The sequence below is a fragment of the Ambystoma mexicanum genome, chromosome 6q (assembly GCF_040938575.1).
Source record: "Ambystoma mexicanum isolate Mex_15411 chromosome 6q, UKY_AmexF1_1, whole genome shotgun sequence".
Classification (NCBI taxonomy): domain Eukaryota; kingdom Metazoa; phylum Chordata; class Amphibia; order Caudata; family Ambystomatidae; genus Ambystoma; species Ambystoma mexicanum.
The window spans coordinates 158,495,994-158,520,835 of NC_090937.1; the positions used below are offsets into that span (position 1 = coordinate 158,495,994).

The 24,842-nt window shown below is 46.7% G+C and overlaps 1 long non-coding RNA gene across 1 annotated transcript in view; it reads right to left on the reverse strand.

Moving 5' to 3' along the window:
- Positions 1 to 24,842, reverse strand: part of LOC138515839 (uncharacterized) — a 214,054-nt gene that overhangs the window by 169,462 nt on the left and 19,750 nt on the right. Inside the window, exon 2 of the long non-coding RNA XR_011282171.1 lies at positions 4,785 to 4,853. This is a non-coding gene — a long non-coding RNA (uncharacterized lncRNA). The remainder of the gene's footprint in view (positions 1 to 4,784; positions 4,854 to 24,842) is intronic.

Here is a 24,842-nt window from a genome sequence, read left to right on the forward strand (position 1 = left end):
CGGACCCAGCGGGCTGAGGCCGCCAACAGTACATCACTGCTCTCTTGCACTTTTCCTGCTTCCTCCCACTAACTCATCCTCCCCTCCTCTTTCAGAGCCGCCTGAGCGCCAAGGGACCACTACGGTGGTGATAGTGCACGGAACAAATGTCCTTTAACATTAACATTAACATCTAATACTTTGGTATTAGACTAATCAGAAAAGGAAGGACACTCAAATGTTTAGATCACTGCGCTGATCAGTAAAGCTTGTGGTGGGACCCTGCTGCCTGTGATGGGATTCAAGGGAGATGGTGCCCTTCCATTCCTAATTGGGTTTGACAGATACAAAGGTAGAGCCCTGGTCACAACAGCGCTGGGTGAGCAATTAGTTCAAGGAGGTTTTAGTAGGGCTACAAAGATTTGACCCAGTCCAATTATGTGCGCCATACAGGTTGATGTCATTTGAATTCTAGCCAACACATGTTTCGGCACTCCTGGGACTTTGTCAAGGTTGTAAACAAAATGATGTGGCATAAAAACATAAATAGCCATTGATATGTAACCTCAATAGTGATTCCCAGTAAAGTGGTATAGGCACCGATATTGAGAAGCACCATACATTTTGAATTATTTTGAATGATAGTTTTGGACATGTGTCCCAACAAATACGGTATTGGTACACAGATTAGATTGATAAGAGAATCAATAATAATGGTGACGAGTAATGGTAGCAAATACAATTATCAGTTACATGTGTGACCCATGGTGGGAGACTACATTATGAAGGTGAGAGACGGAGGACGGCCATGGAGAGAAGAGGAGAACATCATTAGTGTCCATTAGTCAATTAACAGGAGGCACGTTGGGCCTGGTGTCAGATGTGCACAAAGCGCCACATGGTATGGCGGTCAGGGCTCACCGGGTGGTCTTTAGTTTAATTGGTGAGGGCAATGCAAAATACGAGTGAGATTCCAATGAATCCCAAGTGAGGTGCCTAGCTGTTAAAGAAATGTAAGGGAAGTGTGGTTATTACAATCACAGTGTGGGTGTCAATAAGACATAGGCTAGAATGCAAAATTAGCACTTGTCTGTTTGCATGGGATAACAGATGTTAAAGCCCAGGGTGGGCAAAGTATGATGGTGTGGTTTGGATTATCCTAGGGTGAGTTGGTCCTTCATAGGAATTAGAAGCATGATCTGTGGAAAAATGAGGAGTAATTAATGCCTTTAGTGGATCGCTTGGAGCATATGCTGGTTTGTGAGGAGTTGTGAAAGTAGTGCACTGTGGGGCATGTAGGAGATATATGGGCCTGATTAAGGGGGTCATCGCAGTAGCAATGGAAAAACGAATAGAGTTGGAAGTGGCTGGTTTGTATCACATGCAATGATAACAAGTGCCCCCTAATTGTGGGTGAGTGGCCCGTACATAACATTGCTGTGGGATAGGATGCTCAGTCGGCTGGGTGCCTATTCTGAGTAGCGATGCACACTCAAAGTATTGGATGAGACCCTGGGTGAAAAGTGGTGCCTGTGCACCATGATCAATAGAAAGCAAGTGTGCCTCACAGTAAATGCCACTGGGCTAGTTGGTAATATGTTGCCCCATGTGCTACAGTGATTGCACATGCAGAGCGTACTGAGTTATTAGGATATATCATTTGAGGGATGGAGTGGTAGGGGTGCCTGGGTCTAAGGATGATTCTTAGAATGTCGACATGGCAGGTGGCTTAGCCTGTATAGGCTAGTAGCACTCACCTGCTAAGCTGTGTTAGGCCTGCTTCAAGATGTTCTGTGCTGTGACAGTGATCTTTCGATTCCGACTGCCAATTTGGATCATACATTAATAATGCAATGTCAATGTGATGACATGTGCGTATGATGCAGTCTAGGTTTGGGTTATTTTGCGGATTGTTCATTATCACAAAACTGCATGGTAATGCACATACGTATCATGCAGAGGAGGGGAGACCTATGTGCCATTAATTGCTAGAGCGCATGTCCTGGAAGACAAAAACAGATCACAAAAACACAAAATATGTGACGTTTTCAGGTTGAAACACCCCATCAATGGTAGGTGAGGGTCTAATCTAAGTATGGTCATTAATGAGGTACATCTAGATTCGTACGTGTGTGATCCTGTGGACTGGGAGTCTATATGCCGTGATGTTTTCTGGATTTGGAACATATATCATAACTCGATGATTGTATAGGAGTTCCTAACTGGATGATTGATTATAAGGTGGATGGGTTCCCTATGTGTGACATGTTATATTAACATGTCACAGCATGTAAAGCAAATGGGGAGGGAAAAGGAGGAGGGGTGAGAATGTGGTTATTTAGGAAGGGGCATGAATATTTGGTTGGGCAGGTGCCCTGACCATGGTGTATGGATATATGGGCTTCTCCATGCCATGGGTGGCCAGTGTGTGATCTCAGTAGACGACAAATGCTTATTGGTGACTCCTTAGAGTGGATTGCTTACCCTAGTTTTAACATAATTAGACTGGGCAAACCCTTATGACACTACTGAAACCGCATTGAACTAATTGCTCACCCAGCGATGTTGTGACCCGGGATTAGAATTTCGAAGATTATTTAATCTGTTTTTCCTGAACTATGTTTCTGTCCTCGACTTTGAGAAGATCTTTTGCAACAGAACATGTTTCCGCTTGCCATCAGCGACAGAATAAATGCTCTTAAAATTAATATGATGCTTAAACTGTTCTACAAATGCTCCTGGCTGAACCATCTCCGAAATATATTAGGAGATTTATGCATGATTTACACAATTAATATGAAGTTAAAGAAGGGCTGGACTAACATCAACGATTCTAAAATTACGTAATATCACCAAAAACTTGAGGGGTGGAAGGTTTTAAAGTAACATTAACCAATGTCACTGCTCTGGGCAAACCTCCATGGTACTGTAGCAAAATACTCTGATGATGCCTCTCCTAATGCCTCCTAAACTAAACACATCAGGTTTTCTGCTCTGTGAGCTGTCTATATTGCCCACATTGGGCCACATTTGAGGATGCACTTGGCATATGAGGACTAAACCAACATTTGGTGACTACCAGTCATATGATTGAATTATTGGGGAATCTGAGGCTGCACTTGGCATATGATAGCAACACATTGGGCCTCATTACATGTTTGCAGGTCTCGCAACTACGGTACCGGTAAGCTTGCCGATACCGTAGTTCCCAGACCGGCAAACTAAGAGTTGTGATCGTGGGTGCATTTCTGCCCGCCAGGTTGTACCTGGTGGGCAGAGCGGCCATACAGCACGTCGGATGCACCGGCACCATTCTGAATGGTGCTGGTGCATCCGACCTCCCCATTCCCATGGGGAGTAATGGATTTCGGCCCCTGGCAATGAGGATATACAGAGTCCGTCAAGTATTGTACTGTGTTGCCCCATTGCCAGAGGCCGGAAAAAAATGCAAGTTCGGCGGCACCCTGCCGGTTTTACCGGCAAGGCTACCGCTGAACTTGTAATGAGGCCCATTACATTTTCTAACTATATCAAGGATGAGATTGTTGCACAATTGGGGCGTTTGAGGCTGCAAATGGCATATCTTGGCAGAACCTGGATATGTAGGGCTTTTCCCTGCATACAGTGATTATACCAGGCATATGATGGCATTATTGAGGCATCTGAGGCTGCATTTAGCATATGATGGCAGCACTTGCAAACGTAAATCTCACTCATGTAGTGTAAGGTTGCAGTTCTACTGCACCAGTCACCACAGCAGTGTTCTTGAAGTTTCGAGGCGTATATGCAGTGACTGTGCAAGGAGCAGCGCGGTGTTATTTAAGCAATATGACCCGAGCGGCGGGGCATTACCGACTCAGGTAATGCCTCGGGGCCCATAATTATAGGCCCGAGCGAAGCGTGACCGGGAAACTAAAAGCAATTTTTCGGGACAAAAAAAAAAATGGCCGCCGGGAAAGGGAAAACGATGGCGGCCATTGGGATAAAAGAAGCAGAAGGTAAGTGCGGTTGGGAGGGCACAAGGGACAGGAAAATAAATAAATAAACGTACCTGAGTTCCCGCCAGGGGATGATGGAAGCCTCCAGCCGTGTAGAGGCGGGGAGCGGGGATGGCCCCGCTCTGAGTCTCCACACTGCTGGAGGCTGCCATCATCCCCCACCATGGACGCAGGAGCAAGAAGGTAAGTGGGGTGGGTAGGGAGGGGAGAGGCAAGGGGAAAAAAAAAACGTACCCGAGTCACCGGCAGGAGGCGAAAGCAGCTTCTTAGCCGTGGGGAGGCTCGGAGCGGGGATGGCTCGCTGCGAGCCTCCTCATTGGCTGAGGGGCTGCCACGACCCCCGCCGTGGACAAGGCGGCTGGAATGCGTGTTGCATTCTGCTTGACTCTCGCCGGGTACTAATAGGGCATTTGAAACTGCACTTGACATATGGTCAAACACCTTTACCATGCAGAGAGTGATGATACACAGAGAAACCTCACATGACAATGTCTGACAGACGATGGTGCTATCATGGTAAAAGGTGTAAATCCCTGGGTATAGGATGCCAGTGCTGCAAAATGTCTTTTCTAGTGCCCATACAATAGGTGATGGCCTTGCAAATGCTTGTTTTCTCTGAGCCTTGATAGCACTACGTTGGACAGATTGCCAGAAAAGCATTCTAACATTCACTTACCAGATAAGCAACCTAATTAAGAAAAAGGGATATTGTCAACAGAAAGAAGGTATTACACATCATCATCAGTTGCTTTGCAACATGATCTCTATGAGTAACAAAGTCTAAACAATACTGTGAGCATTACTTACACCCGAGGACGCGGTAATGGTGAGAAGGAGGCAGATCAGCAACACACTGTTCATGCTGCACACAAATCGCTGTTAAAGAAAAGGGAACGGTAATGAACTCTTTCATGCAAACGTCTCATGTACTTTCACATTAGGTTAGGCTATCTGCTCAAGCACGCTAAACATGACAACATTTAAAGCAATTAGATGCATTCTCCCAATGTGTTCATTTAACCCTCAGAACTGTAAACTAAGTCAAATACATTTCATTTCGGGATTCAAACTTTTTAAATAATTTCTATTGAGACTCTAATCAAAGGTAGCAAGATAACAGGCATAATATAGTTTCAGATACGCAGTTTTAGGCACCCAATATGCATGCACAATACTGAAATGCTTCTTTTTCCACTGCGAGCTTGAATTTCAAAATCATCCCCATAATGGAAACTGGACAGCGCGAAGGATGGGATAAAAAATAAAAGCAAAATGTCAAAATGGAGTTTCAAAATATAGGGGCTCATTTTCAAAGCCCTTGAATGTACAAGTAAGGTGTAAAAGCAAAACTTTAGACATGTATGCCTTACTTTTACAACCCACGGTATTTTACAGGCATTTGGGGGGCGGAAAGGTGCATTCAACAGAATTAATATATTGCAGTGAATTTCTCCTCTGACTTCAAGGGGCACATGCTCTTACAGTTCTATGTCATTATTTCGATTTTTGTAGGTCACCTAACCAAAAGATCAATTTTTTTCAGCTGATTTTAGTCGGTCAACAAAAATCGAAATAATACATTGTTTACCCTGCCACCCCAACCACCACGCCCTCTTCTACCCCTCTCTTGGCTCCCGGTGCCTCCTTCCCCTCCCAACACCCCCCCCCCACCAAAACACACACAAACACACACACGAACACCCACACACGCACATATCCATTTACCCGTTCTCCCTCGTGGCCGCTTCCCGGTCCTGGCGTGCCCGTCAGCCCCTGCGTGCACACGTGTGCGTCACAGGGGCTGACAATTTGATTTAGAAAGACCGCTGTGGGCGGTCACAGAAGCGGTCTTCCTAAATCGTTTTTTTTCTTGCTTTTTTTAAAAAGGTCTTTTGACCTAATACCGCTCTTACGCCTGAATGAGATTTTCATGCAGGTATAAACGGTCTGGATTTTCCTGCAAAATCCCCTTTTTTAGCACCTGCATAAAGCAGGTGTTTTTCACAGGGATCCATTGCAAATGTCTTCTGCAAAATGTAATCATCATGATCAACAATATCTTTAATAGATTTATAGCCATCACATCAGGTAGACAACATACCATATACATATAATGAATAAAACACTACACTCATGAAAATGCTGATAAAAATGGACTTTGCTGAAATTTGATCTTTAAAAGTTAACATTTTGATAGACGCAAGTGAAATGTAAATGTGTTCTGCAAGTGTAATGTGCAGGCGGAGGTTACATTTTTTACAATATGGCGAGCAAAAGCAAAGAGCAAAGGGAGCCTGACTTTGCGAGTCCCCAGAGCATAAAGGTGCTAAAGACAGCCATAAAAGTGCTAGGCATGTCTCTATACGGAATGGAGGTTACATTTCCGTGTGCCTTTACAATGGAGGTTACATTTCCGTGTGCCTTTTCCCTTTCACCACCGTAAACCGCTTGCTTTTACACCAACATGGCCTTTTTTGAAGCTGGCTGCAAAGTGCAAAGCCAAAGTGTAAAGGCAATTGTGGCTGATTTGTACAACTACTTTTTGCACTTCATAGTGCAAGCGATTCAAATTGCATGGAGGGGACGTGTCTGCAAAGACAAGTGGTCCCTTTCGTGCAATTAACACAAAAAGGCAAAGTTCCATCCAGGATTTCACCTGTTTGAACATTGCAGGCAAGGTACCCAACAACAGGGAAGTGCTAACGTTTTACAAAATAACCCCCATAATGTTGGCAAACCTGACTTAAAATAATGGAAACTCTTAAAAATGTATTCTTCACAGCAGTGACTGGAAAGCAAAGGTGCCTTATTATGAGCTTAATAGCCATTATAATGAAGAAGGAGGGACACATAATCCAACCACACATGCTGTGACCTGACTGAGCCGGCAAGAAGGGGTGCACCGTGAGTATGTAAAGTGTCATGACACAGCGCCAGACACATTATTCATGTACACGAAGGCCCGATTTTGATGGACCTTTTGAGCTCCTTTCCTGACTATTGTTGGAACATACATTTGCGTTAGTGGAACATTTTAATCACCTGCAAGGGTGCCTTTAACACTGGTACAATGCAAACAATTATGGTTCGTGCTGAGAAAATACTTTTTCTAGCAACCGACCAGGGCATCTCATGACAACCATGAATGAGCTTGTTTGTCTTTGAGTCATTTGTGTGCAGCACCTGAATTTTGCACAAGAAAAACACCGGAGACATTGGTATTCTTGTATGGTATGACAGGTCTCGCACTTGAGGCAAACTGGGGATTCCAACCTGCTCTTTAGGGTGAACATATGTGTTGGTGTTGAACTGTACTCTCATTGAGCGATCTCACGTTTGGGACAGTTAGGAAAAAAACATGTATTTATCATAACCATAAGGCAGCCCACCAGTGACCTCTGGTGGACTGTACTCTATTGCAATTAAGTTAAGTATATGTTTTTCCCATCTTTGTAAAACATGTGAATTAGCTTAATGAGCTGTGCTCTGCCTTGTCTGGGCCGGATTATAAATAAGCATTTGTGCTGTGTTTCTATCATTACACCTTCCAAACACACTTTACGCTACTCATCAATTTCAATCACGCATAACGTCCCTCCTGGGCGGATTAGAGCCTGCCTTGCAGTTTACAGAGGTGAGTTAATAAAGTAGCAGTAATACGCAACCATCCAAAGAAAGTCTTAAGATTGCTGGAGTGAATATTATACATATTTCCTTAAGTGTGTTAAGATTAGGATCATTTTTAATTTTAGAAAACAGTACAGGGCCTCAGGGGACAGATTTGTTTATTAAATGCCACAATATACAGGTCAGGCACATTTCTTTCTTAGCACCCTGGGCGGGCAGAGAGCCAATCAGGTGGTTAGGAGCGTCGGTTGACTCTACCAGTGAAAGCCTGCGTTATATGCCGCCTGACATCCAACTCCCCCGCCTGCCATCTTCCCCCCACGACCCTGCTTTTTGTTTTAATCCCTCCCCCCAATTTCCATTACATGTTAGCTGCAGCTGCGAGTCCTGCCGCCGCAGCTGCTGCTGCTCCCGTCCCTGCTCTGGCTGCAATGGAAATGGAAAAGGGGCTCCATACCAAGCCCTGCCGTCCTATTCCATGGTGGCCATTTTGGTACAGTATTTTCTCTCTTTGAACGGGGTGCTGTGAGTCGTCCCATTCACGGAAAGAAAATTCTTTTAAAAAAATGAGCACCCGCATAGCATGCTACATTGGTGCTTATGACGATATGCTCCTCAGCGGCTGGGACAACCCTGTGGGTAATGGCCTGCCACCCTCGTTAAGGGACCCTCGCTTCACTCTGACCCTTAACTTGGACAGCAGGACATTATTCACAGGGTGGGACCACCACGTCAGGGCATATCGGCTCATTAACACTGTGCAGGCAGGCGCCAGCCAATCAGGAGGCTTGGAATGCAGGCTGTACTGTATGGTACAAGCCTGTTTTGCGAGCTGCCTGAGCAGCCAGTGCCCTCCTTCCTTCCTTGCTCTCCCATAACACTCACCTTAGCACCCGGGTGCTAATGATGTCTTCCCCACCCCCAAAAAAAAAGAAACGTCCCTTACTGCATGGAGCTGGTCCGCGCAGGGTTGCTGTCTCTCAGTTCATTCATTAACACTGAAAACAGACTGCGGCTTTCAGTAGCACTGCACAGGAAAGGGAAGTTTCATTTTTTGTTGATTTAAACAACAAAAAAGGATTAGCAGCTGTGTAGAAAACTACACAGGTGCTAATGGCGATAAAAATCCTTGGTGGCGGCCACCCCTCTCAGTAATGGTACCGCTGCCCTTGTTAAGGGACCTTCGCTGTGCTCAGGACCTTAGCATGTGCAGCGTGCCACAACCTACTGGTGGGCCCGCCGCCTCGAAGCATATCACCTCAACGTACATGAGCATACAGGGCTTTAGGGGTCAAATCCAGTTTTTAGGTACATCAGAAATACAGGAATTTAGGGGCCAGATTTATGAATGCAAAATAAAATAAAAATCCCATTGCTAGTAGACTGTTATGTGACATTAATGATAAAACATCGAAAAAGTATGACATGGTTATTCAAAAACAGAAACAGGAGTTACTGCCTGCTATAAGAGAGGCGTTTACCAAAAAAATGTATATGGTGATGTATGGGGAAAAACATGTCTGATTCAACAATATAAAATATAAGAAAATGGTTAAAATTGTATAAGAGAACAAAAATGTCTGAGGCCTGGGCGTATATGCTATAGGCTATTACATCTAAAGTCACAGAAATATTGGATAATAATTAATACGAGAAATAATACTATGTATTCAGCTCAATACATCCATTAAGTAAAGAATAAGAACTATGCATATTGCAACCTGACATGCTGCAATACCAGAATGCAATCAATTTAATATTTCTAGACTTATCAATAAGGAGTGACTGCGCCATCTAACATGATGAAGTACGGACCATTATTCATGGTTTGAAAAAGCCTAGAGTGCCCAGTCCTGATGAACAAGCAAACATTGGTATATTAAGCCAACCAGGAATGTGGGCCTTATTTTTAACAGGAAGTTAAATTTATCTGTTTTTACACGGATTATCCCCAAATCCTGGAAATAATCCATTGTGACACATATTTTCAAGAATGGCAATAAAGAAGTTTCTCAACATTATTTAATGATTGCCTTATTTGATCCAGGTAATACAATATTTGCATCATTGTTATTAAAAAACTAAAACATGTAGCCCAAAAAATAAAATATGATTCCAATATTCCAATCTAGGCTCAGCACATTTTTGTTTACAGTCAATTATTAGTTTTAGACATATTCTGTCGTCACGCACCTTAACACACTGCCGTCCTCCTGTATATGTGGCATTTTTAGATTATACAGCTGCCTTTAGCAATGCCTCTGGGGGTACTTGGACAAGAAAAGACTGGACAATCCATGATATGTATTATATTCAATAATACAGCTATATGAACATCCAGTTTAGCACAGAAGGAAGTATATCTAGGAGTATGGAAACCTATCGCGGGCTAAAGCAAGGATGTGTGCTTGCCCCTTTGCTTTTTAATCTTTCTTTGCCAGATGATCTTCCCTCTGCCCTAGAAAATGTAATAGTGTAAATAGTGTTCCCCTAAAACATGCGATTGGAGCCTCTGGGAAGGATGGCATCTGCAGAACAAGTGGTCATTATCGATCATACAGAAGTTGGCTTACAGAGAGCCTGATTAGGAATATTTAAAGAAAAAGCATCTCAAATTAAATTATTTAAAAATAAAGATTATGATATTTTCCACAAACAGGACAAGGCACGTGCCCTGCACAGTGTGGCAGTGGTGCCTTATGCGGGGGATGAGGCGCCACCTGCAAAGGAACATTGCCTGGTGCTGGGGGGCCTCATTGACCAGCATCTGCACTCCTCCAGGCATAAGACAAGATAGGGACTATAAGGGTGTGGCTGACTGTAGCATTCACACACAAACTACCAATGTGTAAAGGTTAAGTGCCATGTACATGTTGATTAGTCATGTATTAGCAGTTCGTTTTATTGGGGATAGCATAGTAATTATTGTTTGACTATGTGATGTACATATTTGAGCATGTATTTATTTAGAGTGGTATAGGTTGTTAGACATTTAGGGGCATACATGGCTTTATGAGGTTATTTAGTATGCTTTGTTAGGAAACGGGTAGTATACGGGTAGTATAGCTTAATGGCAATACGCTTGTCTTGGAAGCAAGACGACGCAGGGTAACACAGGTTCAAATCCCGGGTCCGTGCTTAGAAACCGCTTCTGTATTAAGCATGTTATAAAAAAAACAACTATAAAGGGGATTTAACTATGGGTAGCCTGTCTTAAAGGAAGTTGCGGCATACTAAAGACCAACTAGGGGATGGAGCCACCCACTGGGGCCAATTCCTGGCCCTCCCCCACCGTGGATGATGCCAGGCTGGGAGCAGGGGTCTGGCCCATTAGTTCCACCCTGAGGGTCTATCTTTGACTCCATTCAGGGAGAGGTGGGCTGGCGGGCCAATCTCTCAGATGAAAAGCACGCTAGGAGATTGAAGGATAGGAATGTTATCAGGTTTTTCATTAGTAAGGGTAATATATTTCTTGTGTTTTGTGTAAAATAAAAATGCTCTAAAGAATTCCACCTTGGTGTCTGTAGCGTGATGCAGAATACGGTAAGAAAGTAGTGCATGGGCCATCTCTTGTTGTATACATTTATTAATATATTATATTCACTACATAACATATATATTTTAATATATTCATGTTGCAGGTTGCTCAGCGATCCTTCCTCTCCAGCTGTTCTCGGAGGGTGGGGTGTTTTCCAGTGTGGCCCAACATTTCCCCATACCTGAGCCAGAAAATGCAAGGGCTACAAAGAGGAATGATGTTCCTTATAAGGGCCTCATTCCAAGTACGGCGGTAACCCTGCCGATGCTACTAGCAGGTTGCCGCCAGACTCGGAATGAATTTCTGACTCCTGACTTCCCGGTACCACCAAGCTATTACAAGTCCGGCGGTGGGAAAGTCAGGGGCTGACAATTTTGTTAATCCCCATTCCCATAGAGTCCTGGGGGACCTGACATATAGATTATGATATTGGGGTTTACCCATTGGACTGTTGTTGGATTTCCCCTTTGTTACAGCCTTTGACTTTGTTCTTTGGATCACGTACTATTCAGGTCTCCTCTACCTGAGTGGCTCATAGTTTCAAGTTTCCTGCATCAGGTGGTGACTACTCCTTCTCAAGTGCCTTGCCAGGCTGCCATCCTGTCATCAACCTCTGCCGGCTGCCTCAGACAACATTCCCTACACCAACATTGGGTTCCGACCAACTACTCAGGGTAAGCCCCTTGTAGATTCATTAAGTATTCGGGTCTGGGTTTGTGTTTATTATCTAACCCACTTATTTGCCTTACAGTGGTCGGGGGGGCATCTTCCGGCATTCCTGGTTCCGACTGACGACATTCACCACCTGTGGCTTCAAGGATCGCTCGGGCAGTAACTTATTGTTTGCTCGAGTGGTACTTGGGGACGGAGGTATCATCGTCTACACGACCATCAATTCTTGACAGACTGTGAAGCCATTTTGGTCGTCCAGACGATGGAAACCGCTGCCGCGGATCCCGTGGCCGCTTTAATGCAAGCTGTTGCATCCCTTAGAACTGAAGTAGCGGCTGCTACCACCGCGATACATCATCGCTTAGACAATATCCAAAGCACCCGCAACCCGTTACCGGCTAATGCCGAATTTGGTGACCAGGCACCCCCAACCCGGGTCCTTCCGTACCTTCCACACCACCGGCTCCTGTGGTATTGCCTACCCAGTTTCCTTTGGCACCACCTGAGAAGTTCCAGGGAGACCCCAGTAAATATCGCACATTTATCAATCAGTGTAAGCTACATTTCCTTTGTCGACCATTGGTGTTCCATGACTCCACCACAAAAGCCGCCTTCCTACTCTCCCACCTGGCCGGTGTTGCTGCTACTTGGGCTAATCCCTTTCTTGAGAACGATCACCCGGCCCTTTACGATTTTGATCTCCTGGTAAGCGAGTTGGCCAAGGTATTTGACACCAGGTATAAAGCCCAGTCCCGAGATTTAGAGTTACTGGAATTATCCCAAGGTAGACAGACCTTAATAGAGTACATCACACGGTTCAACCAATTGTCAGCCGAGACTTCATGGCCTGAAAACAAGAAAGCCGTGGTGTTCTACAAGGGTCTGTGTAACACTATGAAGGACGCTCTTTCTGTCGTCCCTTCCCTTCCAGATGCATATTCTGATCTAGTAGACCTAGACCTCCAAGTAGACACTCGAAAGTCCGAACGTCGGGCGGAGTCTGGTTTTTTAGCAAAACCATTGCCCTCTTCACCAGGTGGCGCAGGTGAACCCATGCAAATAGGAGGTCTATGAAGTCCCATCACCCAGACCGAAAGAGAACATCAGAGAACCGACAATGCATGCTTCTATTGTGGCCTCAATGGTCATTTTGTCAAAGAGTGTCCACGCCATCCGAAGAATAAGACTTCGGGTTTTCAGAAAGCTCGTCCTTGAGTACGGGGGACAAGACGAGCTCGGTTCACAACCCCGGGGTTCCTTCCTTCGGCCCAATAAGACCGGTAGTCGTTCAGGCAGTGCTTCATCCTGCTAGAGAATGTTCACACACAGTCCATATTGTCATTGATTCAGGGCTACCGGTTGCTTCATTGATATTTCTTTGGCCAAAGCAATGAACCTTCCACTGGTGACCAAGACACATCCCGAGCCTGTCCAGACTGTGGATGGGTCCTCTCTCATTTCCGGTCCGATCAAACAACAGACCGCTCAGATGGACGTGATCATCCAGGGTAATCATAAAGAACAGCTGTCCTTCGACCTGATATCAACACCACAGTTCGGAATAATCCTTGGCCTTCCCTGGTTGAAAAGACATAACCCACTCATCGATTGGGGTACAGGTCAGGTGTCCTTTGAATCAGAAGTTTGCCAACACTTTTGTTTATTGGAAGACGAAAACATTAACAACCCGGCAAGGGCACTTGGGGGGCTACACTTGGTCCCTGTAGTGGAGGGTGGTCCTCCCGAAATAACGCATACGGTTGGAGCCACTATGTCGGGAGTACCCCCAGAGTACCATGATTTTCATTCAGTTTTTGATAAAGCATCTGCCGAGGTGCTGCCCCCTCACAGGCCATATGATTATCCCATTGATTTGATCGACGGGGCATCGCTTCCCAAGGGACACATTTATTCATTATCACCATCAAAAGGAACGGGCCTGAAGGAATACATTCACCACGCTCTACACTTAGGTCATATCAGACCTTCTTCTTCACCCGTGGCCAGTCCAATTTTCTTTGTCCCGAAAAAGGAGGGAGATCTCCGCCCTTGTGTTGACTACAGGCGTCTGAATGCGATCACCATAAAAAACCGCTACCCCATCCCGCTCATTTCTACCCTGCTAGACAAACTGACCAATGCTTCAATATATACTAAGTTGGACCTCCGGGGAGCATATAATCTAGTTCGTATGCGCGCTGGCGACGAGTGGAAAACAGCTTTCTGCTCTCACCAGGGGTTATATGAGTACATGGTGATGCCTTTTGGCCTCTGCAATGCCCCAGCCACCTTCCAACGATTTGTAAATGATATATTCAGTGATATTCTGGACGTTTATGTCGTAGTGTATCTGGACAACATATTGATATTCTCCCAAACACTTGCTGAACACGTCCTTCACGTCAGAGAAGTTCTCACCAGACTCAGAAAGAACTCGTTATATGTTAAACCCGAGAAATGTCTGTTTCACACAGCCAAAGTCGAGTTCTTGGGTTTCCACATCTCACCTGGGGGGCTAACAATGAATCGGTCCAAAGTCCAAGCCATTGCAAATTGGCCGGTCCCTGTCACATTGAAGCAACTGCAATCCTTTTTAGGGTTTGCTATTTTTTACAGAAGATTCATCGCAAACTTCTCCTCCATTGTGGCCCCCTTAACCGCATTGACAAGTCCCGCGGCATTGTTTGATTGGACCACTACACATCAAGCAGTTTTCGACACCCTCAAAACCTCGTTCACCACAGCTCCAGTCCTGCAACATCCGGATCCGGAGCTCCCACATGTCGTTGAAGCGGATGCTTCTTCGTTTGTGTTAGGTGGCGTCTTGTCCCAACCATGTCCCACCACCGGGGCACTACACCCGGTGGCTTACCATTCCAGGAAATTCACACCGACCGAAACACACTATACGGTCACTGAAAAGGAACTTCTAACTATCAGAGACGCGTTTCTAGTCTGGAGACACCATCTTCTGGGGGCAAAACACCAGACTATAGTCTACACAGACCACAAAAACCTACAGGACCTAGCATTACTGAAGTGTGTCTATAGTAGACAGGTCCGTTGGCACCTATTTTTTGCCGCCTACGACTTTCTTGTCAAGCATAGACCTGGGATGATCCATGGTAAAGCTGACGCCCTGTCCCGTTCACCTGGGGGGGTTCCTCTTCCGTCATATCCTGAAACGCTCTTGGGTAAAGGCCATGTTGTGTGTGCTTGCACTCCATCCCCTCCTATGTTAACGGCTATACGCCAATGGGTTACACATCATCCCCAGGTATTGACTGATTGGGATCCCGTCATGCAGGATGGGTTACCCTTTGTTCAAGGAAAACTGTTCTTGCCCACCAGTGACACTCGCAACCAAGCTTTAGAATGGTCCCACAATGCTCTTATCAATGGCCACCCAGGTCAGCGACGTACCCTAGAATTGTTAAAACGCTGGTGCTGGTAGCCATCGATGCGGCAAGACGTTGAGACTTATGTTAACACATGCTCCACATGCGCACAATGCAAGACTCGCAGGGGCCGTCCACTGGGACTACTACAACCGTTACCCATACCCCGAAACCCTGGCATACGGTGTCAATGGATCTAATAACGGACTTACCTCGTATACAAGGCTACGATACGATTTGGGTAGTGGTAGACTCATATACGAAAATGGCCCGTTTTGTACCATGCAAAGGCATTCCTACTGCTCCCTCATTGGCTAGGATGTTCTTTAAATCTGTTTTTTGTCTGTTCGGTTTGCCATGTGTCACTGTGTCAGACTGGGGGTCTCAGTTCACGTCACGTTTCTGGGTAGCCCTTACCAAACTACTAGGCATAGATGCCCGTTTCTCTTCAGCCTACCATCCAGAGAGCGATGGTCAGACAGAAAGAGTAAACCAGGCCTTGGAACAGTACTTACGTTGTTTGGCTTTGCAATTTCAATATACCTGGCTTGATTCAATGCATTTAGCGGAATTTGCTTATAACAATGACTTGCATTCATCCACTGGTTTTTCTCCATTTTACTCGCTCTATGGCCAGCATCCACGTACCCTGCCCTTTTCTGATTCTGACCTTACCAGTGCCTCTGCAGTACGTACCGGTACCCCTGCGGCAAACGATTGTGTCCGAGATCTCGCATCCGTACATGCCCAAACCCTTGTCCATCTCCAGGAGGCCCAGGTGTCGATGAGGACTGCCGCTAATAAAAGAAGGAAAGATGCCCCAGCATACAAACAGGGTGATCGGGTATGGTTGTCTACACTTCATCTACATATACCTGGTTGTCGTAAACTGCTGCCCCACTTTGTCGGCCCATATAGGGTCTCCAAGGTCCTGAATCCGGTGGCCTATCGCCTCAATGTCCCCGCTTCATGGAGGCTGCACCCTGTTTTCCATGCATCTCTCCTCAAGCCTTGTCCTGATACCACACGCATGGTTTCCACTCCCGGTCCTGTCTCTGTGGTTTCCCAAGAGGAATACGAGGTTAGCGCTGTACTGGGTTCCTGGGTTGTTAGGGGGCGATTGCAATATCTGGTGGACTGGCTGGGTTATGGTCCTGAGGAACGGTCCTGGGTTCTATCTTCTGATGTTCATGCTCCGTTATTGGTGGCTCAGTTCCACAGGGAACACCCTTCTAGCCCACGGGGTCATGGGCCCTTGAGGGGGGGCTCTGTCACGCCCCCATCCACGCTCCTCTCTGACAAACCCCGAAACCCGACCCCCACCACCACGAAAACACGGCAGGCACATAAAGCACACCAGGTCCCCACACGTGTCAGGACACGCTCTCACCTGCAGGCCTGTCAGCAAGGGGTTGGCCAGGAACGTCAACGCCGACTTCTGCCTCATTTCCCGTTTCGGCATTGGCAGTTGCCGTGGAGACACGACACAGGCGTCCTGCAACGTCTCCGTTTCCGACGCCTGGGGAGCCCTTCTCAGCACGTTCGATCACGTGACGGGTGACGGCGTCACGGTCATGTGATCGTGGTTCAGCGTTCAAAAGCGACGCGCTGACTGCCATTCAGCGCTTCACAGCTGATTCCTGTTGGCATTTCTTCGGACTACGGACTAACCTTGCTACCTCGACCTCAGATTGAATTTTGGATTCTGATTTGGTTCTTCCCCTCATTGTACTTTTGCCTGGAACTTGCTACCTCCTGGATACGACCTCGGCTCCTCTCTCGGATTGGTTTGGATTTCCTTTTTTTGTACCTTTGCTGGAACTTGCTTTCTCCGGACACGACCTCGGTTTACCCATTGGACTGTTGTTGGATTTCCCCTTTGTTACAGCCTTTGACTTTGTTCTTTGGATCACGTACTATTCAGGTCTCCTCTACCTGAGTGGCTCATAGTTTCAAGTTTCCTGCATCAGGTGGTGACTACTCCTTCTCAAGTGCCTTGCCAGGCTGCCATCCTGTCATCAACCTCTGCCGGCTGCCTCAGACAACATTCCCTACACCAACATTGGGTTCCGACCAACTACTCAGGGTAAGCCCCTTGTATATTCATTAAGTATTCGGGTCTGGGTTTGTGTTTATTATCTAACCCACTTATTTGCCTTACAGTGGTCGGGGGGGCATCTTCCGGAATTCCTGGTTCCGGCTGACGACATTCACCACCTGTGGCTTCAAGGATCGCTCGGGCAGTAACTTATTGTTTGCTCGAGTGGTACTTGGGGACGGAGGTATCATCGTCTACACGACCATCAAGTCTTGACAGACTGTGAAGCCATTTTGGTCGTCCAGACGATGGAAACCGCTGCCGGGGATCCCGTGGCCGCTTTAATGCAAGCTGTTGCATCCCTTAGAACTGAAGTAGCGGCTGTTACCACCGCGATACATCATCGCTTAGACAATATCCAAAGCACCCGCAATCTGTTACCGGCTGATGCCGAATTTGGTGACCAGGCACCCCCAACCGGGGTCCTTCCGTACCTCCCACACCACCGGCTCCTGTGGTATTGCCTACCCAGTTTCCTTTGGCACCACCTGAGAAGTTCCAGGGAGACCCCAGGAAATATCGCACATTTATCAATCAGTGTAAGCTACATTTCCTTTGTCGACCATTGGTGTTCCATGACTCCACCACAAAAGCCGCCTTCCTACTCTCCCACCTGGCCGGTGTTGCTGCTACTTGAGCTAATCCCTTTCTTGAGAACGATCACCCGGCCCTTTACGATTTTGATCTCCTGGTAAGCGAGTTGGCCAAGGTATTTGACACCAGGTATAAAGCCCAGTCCCGAGATTTAGAGTTACTGGAATTATCCCAAGGTAGACAGACCTTAATAGAGTACATCACACGGTTCAACCAATTGTCAGCCGAGACTTCATGGCCTGAAAACAAGAAAGCCGTGGTGTCCTACAAGGATCTGTGTAACACTATGAAGGACACTCTTTCTGTCGTCCCTTCCCTTCCAGATGCATATTCTGATCTAGTAGACCTAGCCCTCCAAGTAGACGCTCGAAAGTCCGAACGTCGGGCGGAGTCTGGTTTTTTAGCAAAACCATTGCCCTCTTCACCAGGTGGCGCAGGTGAACCCATGCAAATAGGAGGTCTATGAAGTCCCATCACCCAGACCGAAAGAGAACGTCAGAGAATCGACAATGCATGCTTCTATTGTGGCCTCAATGGTCATTTTGTCAAAGAGTGTCCACGCCATCCGAAGAATAAGACTTCGGGTTTTCAGAAAGCTCGTCCTTGAGTACGGGGGACAAGACGAGCTCGGTTCACAACCCCGGGGTTCCTTCCTTCTGCCCAGTGAGACCGGTAGTCGTTCAGGCAGTGCTTCATCCTGCTAGAGAATGTTCACACACAGTCCATATTGTCATTGATTCAGGGGCTACCGGTTGCTTCATTGATATTTCTTTGGCCAAAGCAATGAACCTTCCACTGGTGACCAAGACACATCCTGAGCCTGTCCAGACTGTGGACGGGTCCTCTCTCATTTCTGGTCCGATCAAACAACAGACCGCTCAGATGGACGTGATCATCCAGGGTAATCATAAAGAACAGCTGTCCTTCGACCTGATATCAACACCACAGTTCGGAATAATCCTTGGCCTTCCCTGGTTGAAAAGACATAACCCACTCATCGATTGGGGTACGGGTCAGGTGTCCTTTGAATCAGAAGTTTGCCAACACTTTTGTTTATTGGAAGACGAAAACATTAACAACCCGGCAAGGGCACTTGGGGGGCTACACTTGGTCCCTGTAGTGGAGGGTGGTCCTTCCGAAATAACGCATACGGTTGGAGCCACTATGTCGGGAGTACCCCCAGAGTACCATGATTTTCATTCAGTTTTTGATAAAGCATCTGCCGAGGTGCTGCCCCCTCACAGGCCATATGATTGTCCCATTGATTTGATCGACGGGGCATCGCTTCCCAAGGGACGCATTTATTCATTATCACCATCAGAAGAAACGGCCCTGAAGGAATACATTCACCACGCTCTACACTTAGGTCATATCAGACCTTCTTCTTCACCTGTGGCCAGTCCAATTTTCTTTGTCCCGAAAAAGGAGGGAGAACTCCGCCCTTGTGTTGACTACAGGCGTCTGAATGCGATCACCATAAAAAACCGCTACCCCATCCCGCTCATTCCTACCCTGCTAGACAAACTGACCAATGCTTCAATATATACTAAGTTGGACCTCCGGGGAGCATATAATCTAGTTCGTATGCGCGCTGGCGACGAGTGGAAAACAGCTTTCTGCTCTCACCAGGGGTTATATGAGTACATGGTGATGCCTTTTGGCCTCTGCAATGCCCCAGCCACCTTCCAATGATTTGTAAATGATATATTCAGTGATATTCTGGACGTTTATGTCGTAGTGTATCTGGACGACATATTGATATTCTCCCAAACACTTGCTGAACACGTCCTTCACGTCAGAGAAGTTCTCACCAGACTCAGAAGGAACTCGTTATATGTTAAACCCGAGAAATGTCTGTTTCACACAGCCGAAGTCGAGTTCTTGGGTTTCCACATCTCACCTGGGGGGCTAACAATGAATCGGTCCAAAGTCCAAGCCATTGCAAATTGGCCGGTCCCTGTCACATTGAAGCAACTGCAATCCTTTTTAGGGTTTGCTAATTTTTACAGAAGATTCATCGCAAACTTCTCCTCCATTGTGGCCCCCTTAACCGCATTGACAAGTCCCGCGGCATTGTTTGATTGGACCACTACACATCAAGCAGTTTTCGACACCCTCAAAACCTCGTTCACCACAGCTCCAGTCCTGCAACATCCGGATCTGGAGCTCCCACATGTCGTTGAAGCGGATGCTTCTTCGTTTGTGTTAGGTGGCGTCTTGTCCCAACCATGTCCCACCACCGGGGCACTACACCCGGTGGCTTACCATTCCAGGAAATTCACACCGACCGAAACACACTATACGATCACTGAAAAGGAACTTCTAACTATCAGAGACGCGTTTCTAGTCTGGAGACACCATCTTCTGGGGCCAAACACCAGACTATAGTCTACACAGACCACAAAAACCTACAGGACCTAGCATCACTGAAGTGTGTCAATAGTAGACAGGTCCGTTGGCACCTATTTTTTGCCGCCTACGACTTTCTTGTCAAGCATAGACCTGGGATGATCCATGGTAAAGCTGACGCCCTGTCCCGTTCACCTGGGGGGGTTCCTCTTCCGTCATATCCTGAAACGCTCTTGGGTAAAGGCCATGTTGTGTGTGCTTGCACTCCATCCCCTCCTATGTTAACGGCTATACGCCAATGGGTTACACATCATCCCCAGGTATTGACTGATTGGGATCCCGTCATGCAGGATGGGTTACCCTTTGTTCAAGGAAAACTGTTCTTGCCCACCAGTGACACTCGCAACCAAGCTTTAGAATGGTCCCACAATGCTCTAATCAATGGCCACCCAGGTCAGCGACGTACCCTAGAATTGTTAAAACGCTGGTGCTGGTAGCCATCGATGCGGCAAGACGTTGAGACTTATGTTAACACATGCTCCACATGCGCACAATGCAAGACTCGCAGGGGCTGTCCACTGGGACTACTACAACCGTTACCCATACCCCGAAACCCTGGCATACGGTGTCAATGGATCTAATAACGGACTTACCTCGTATACAAGGCTACGATACGATTTGGGTAGTGGTAGACTCGTATACGAAAATGGCCCGTTTTGTACCATGCAAAGGCATTCCTACTGCTCCCTCATTGGCTAGGATGTTCTTTAAATCTGTTTTTTGTCTGTTCGGTTTGCCATGTGTCATTGTGTCAGACCGGGGGCCTCAGTTCACGTCACGTTTCTGGGTAGCCCTTACCAAACTACTAGGCATAGATGCCCGTTTCTCTTCAACCTACCATCCAGAGAGCGATGGTCAGACAGAAAGAGTAAACCAGGCCTTGGAACAGTACTTACATTGTTTGGCTTTGCAATTTCAATATACCTGGCTTGATTCACTGCATTTAGCGGAATTTGCTTATAACAATGACTTGCATTCATCCACTGGTTTTTCTCCATTTTACTCGCTCTATGGCCAGCATCCACGTACCCTGCCGTTTTCTGATTCTGACCTTACCAGTGCCTCTGCAGTACGTACCGGTACCCCTGCGGCAAACGATTGTGTCCGAGATCTCGCATCCGTACATGCCCAAACCCTTGTCCATCTCCAGGAGGCCCAGGTGTCGATGAGGACTGCCGCTAATAAAAGAAGGAAAGATGCCCCAGCATACAAACAGGGTGATCGGGTATGGTTGTCTACACGTCATCTACATATACCTGGTTGTCGTAAACTGCTGCCCCGCTTTGTCGGCCCATATAGGGTCTCCAAGGTCCTGAATCCGGTGGCCTATCGCCTCAATGTCCCCGCTTCATGGAGGCTGCACCCTTTTTTCCATACATCTCTCCTCAAGCCTTGTCCTGATACCACACGCATGGTTTCCACTCCCGGTCCTGTCTCTGTGGTTTCCCAAGAGGAATACGAGGTTAGCGCTGTAGTGGGTTCCCGGGTTGTTAGGGGGCGATTGCAATATCTGGTTGACTGGCTGGGTTATGGTCCTGAGGAACGGTCCTGGGTTCTATCTTCTGATGTTCATGCTCCGTTATTGGTGGCTCAGTTCCACAGGGAACACCCTTCTAGCCCACGGGGTCATGGGCCCTTGAGGGGGGGCTCTGTCAAGCCCCCATCCACGCTCCTCTCTGACAAACCCCGAAACCCGACCCCCACCACCACGAAAACACGGCAGGCACATAAAGCACACCAGGTCCCCACACGTGTCAGGACACGCTCTCACCTGCAGGCCTGTCAGCAAGGGATTGGCCAGGAACGTCAACGCCGACTTCTGCCTCATTTCCCGTTTCGGCATTGGCAGTTGCCGTGGAGACGCGCCACAGGCGTCCTGCAACGTCTCCGTTTCCGACGCCTGGGGAGCCCTTCTCAGCACGTTCGATCACGTGACGGGTGACGGCGTCACGGTCATGTGATCGTGGTTCAGCGTTCAAAAGCGACGCGCTGACTGCCATTCAGCGCTTCACAGCTGATTCCTGTTTGGCATTTCTTCGGACTACGGACTAACCTTGCTACCTCGACCTCAGATTGAATTTTGGATTCTGATTTGGTTCTTCCCCTCATTGTACTTTTGCCTGGAACTTGCTACCTCCTGGATACGACCTCGGCTCCTCTCTCGGATTGGTTTGGATTTCCTTTTTTGGTACCTTTGCTGGAACTTGCTTTCTCCGGACACGACCTCGGTTTACCCATTGGACTGTTGTTGGATTTCCCCTTTGTTACAGCCTTTGACTTTGTTCTTTGGATCACGTACTATTCAGGTCTCCTCTACCTGAGTGGCTCATAGTTTCAAGTTTCCTACATCAGGTGGTGACTACTCCTTCTCAAGTGCCTTGCCAGGCTGCCATCCTGTCGTCAACCTCTGCCGGCTGCCTCAGACAACATTCCCTACACCAACATTGGGTTCCAACCAACTACTCAGGGTAAGCCCCTTGTAGATTCATTAAGTATTCGGGTCTGGGTTTGTGTTTATTATCTAACCCACTTATTTGCCTTACAGTGGTCGGGGGGGCATCTTCCGGCATTCCTGGTTCCGGCTGACGACATTCACCACCTGTGGCTTCAAGGATCGCTCGGGCAGTAACTTATTGTTTGCTCGAGTGGTACTTGGGGACGGAGGTATCATCGTCTACACGACCATCAAGTCTTGACACTACCTCAATCTTCCAAATCAGTGGCTAACCAGACTCAAAACACTGTAGTCTATCAAATCTTGTACTCTTCTTTATTGATAACCTACTCCCAAGTTTCTCAGCCAAATTGTGAGGATTTGTGTAGAGCACAAACAAGAAGAGTACAGGCATGATTAACTCTGGATTTATTTCCAGTACTTTGTATATACAGAAAATCAATATATAATATATAGACAATTGTGGCTGAATCACAGGGAAGTGAGGCACGCTGTGTTCAGCATCCACTCTATGATGATGCTAGGCTCTTCTTGCGCTCACCTGTGCCACCAAGCCCTGTGCCTATATCCTCACACAAAGGCGCGTTAGTGATGTAGCGTAGAGACGGAACACGTATGAGCCTGACATTACTTTATCCCCTTTGGAAATCAATAAAGTTCATACTGACTACATCTCTCAGGAACGCTCTTCTTTCTGCAAGGTCTGTTCATGGCATATTGCGACCTAGATGTCTACTTTCTCTGTTGTCTCTCATGAGCTGGCCTCCTTCCATGCTGCTGAATTCTTGTCCATTCTGCATTTTGTCCATCGCCACCAGTTGTTCATGTGCTTCTGCTGGAGTTACAGCAAAGGAAATGGTTTCACTCATTCCTTGATGTCCTACTGCTTTATGTCTCGATCAATTATCATCTTCTTCTCTCCTGTAGACAGCAACTCATGACAAATTCCATATCTAGCCCCCTTCCACAGTAATGGTGTCATTGTGTATGGCTGTAGACATCGTTGACCTCCTATATTTTGATAAAGTGTTTTGGTTCTTGTGCAGCTTTCTGATCTTCACTAGGTCTCTAATGCATACTCGTCTGGTTGATGTCATCTATATTTTGTTGAACAAATCTCTTTGGTGTCTCTGCACCTGCTCTACTATCTCTTAGGTCACTTGGGTGCTCCTTTTCAATTTGTTGGAGGTTGTATGTGTCCATGAAGGATTCAATTTTGTGTTTTCTTTGTGTCCCCTCATGAGTTGGAAAGGATTGACCCCTTCAATGGAATGAAGGGAAGTTCTATTTGCCGATGATGTTCTTTGGACTGCTTTGTGACAGTCTGACCCATTAGTTCTGGCTAATTTTATGCATTCCTTTTTCATTCCTTTGGCTCTTTTCACTTGTCTGTTGCCTCTTGGGTGGCACAGTGCTTCTCTTAGATGACGAATGCTGTTCAGTTTGATGAAATCTACCATCTCGTTCGAGACCAATTGCACTAATTTCTCTGGTACTATTCCAAGAATATTTCATTTATTGCTTTGATTGTAGTGGCTGTTGCGATTGTTAGCAAAAGATGTTGCTTCTATTCATTTCAATGTGTAGTCAACGACAACTAGTGCATAGGTGTGCTCCGGAGGCATGTGCTCCATTGGGCCGATGAAGTCTATTCTGACTTTCTGCCACAGAACTCTAGTCCATTCCACTGATTGCACTGGTGGTGTGCATATGACAATTCTCTTGTCTCCATCATTACAAGCAGAGCAAGCTACAATGTGTCTCTCCATGTCACTGTCCATGTTTGGCCACCAGAAGCATTCTCATTCTGAGAGTGTGCTGCCTAAGTGACCTTCATGCACCAAAGCCATTGGGGTTATGATGAGAGTAGTGGAAGAATAAGTTTGTCATGTCTGCGTAATAAACGAAGTTCCTCTGATATTTCTGTTGAAATGTTGCTATATAGTCATAGACCTGGGGTAAGGTCTTTTTCAGGAGTCCTTTCATTATTTGTGTTGTTAGCCACAATTTGCAGTGTTGTGTCCTGTTGAACTTGCTGTTTCCATTTAGACACAGATACACTGGATATAGCATT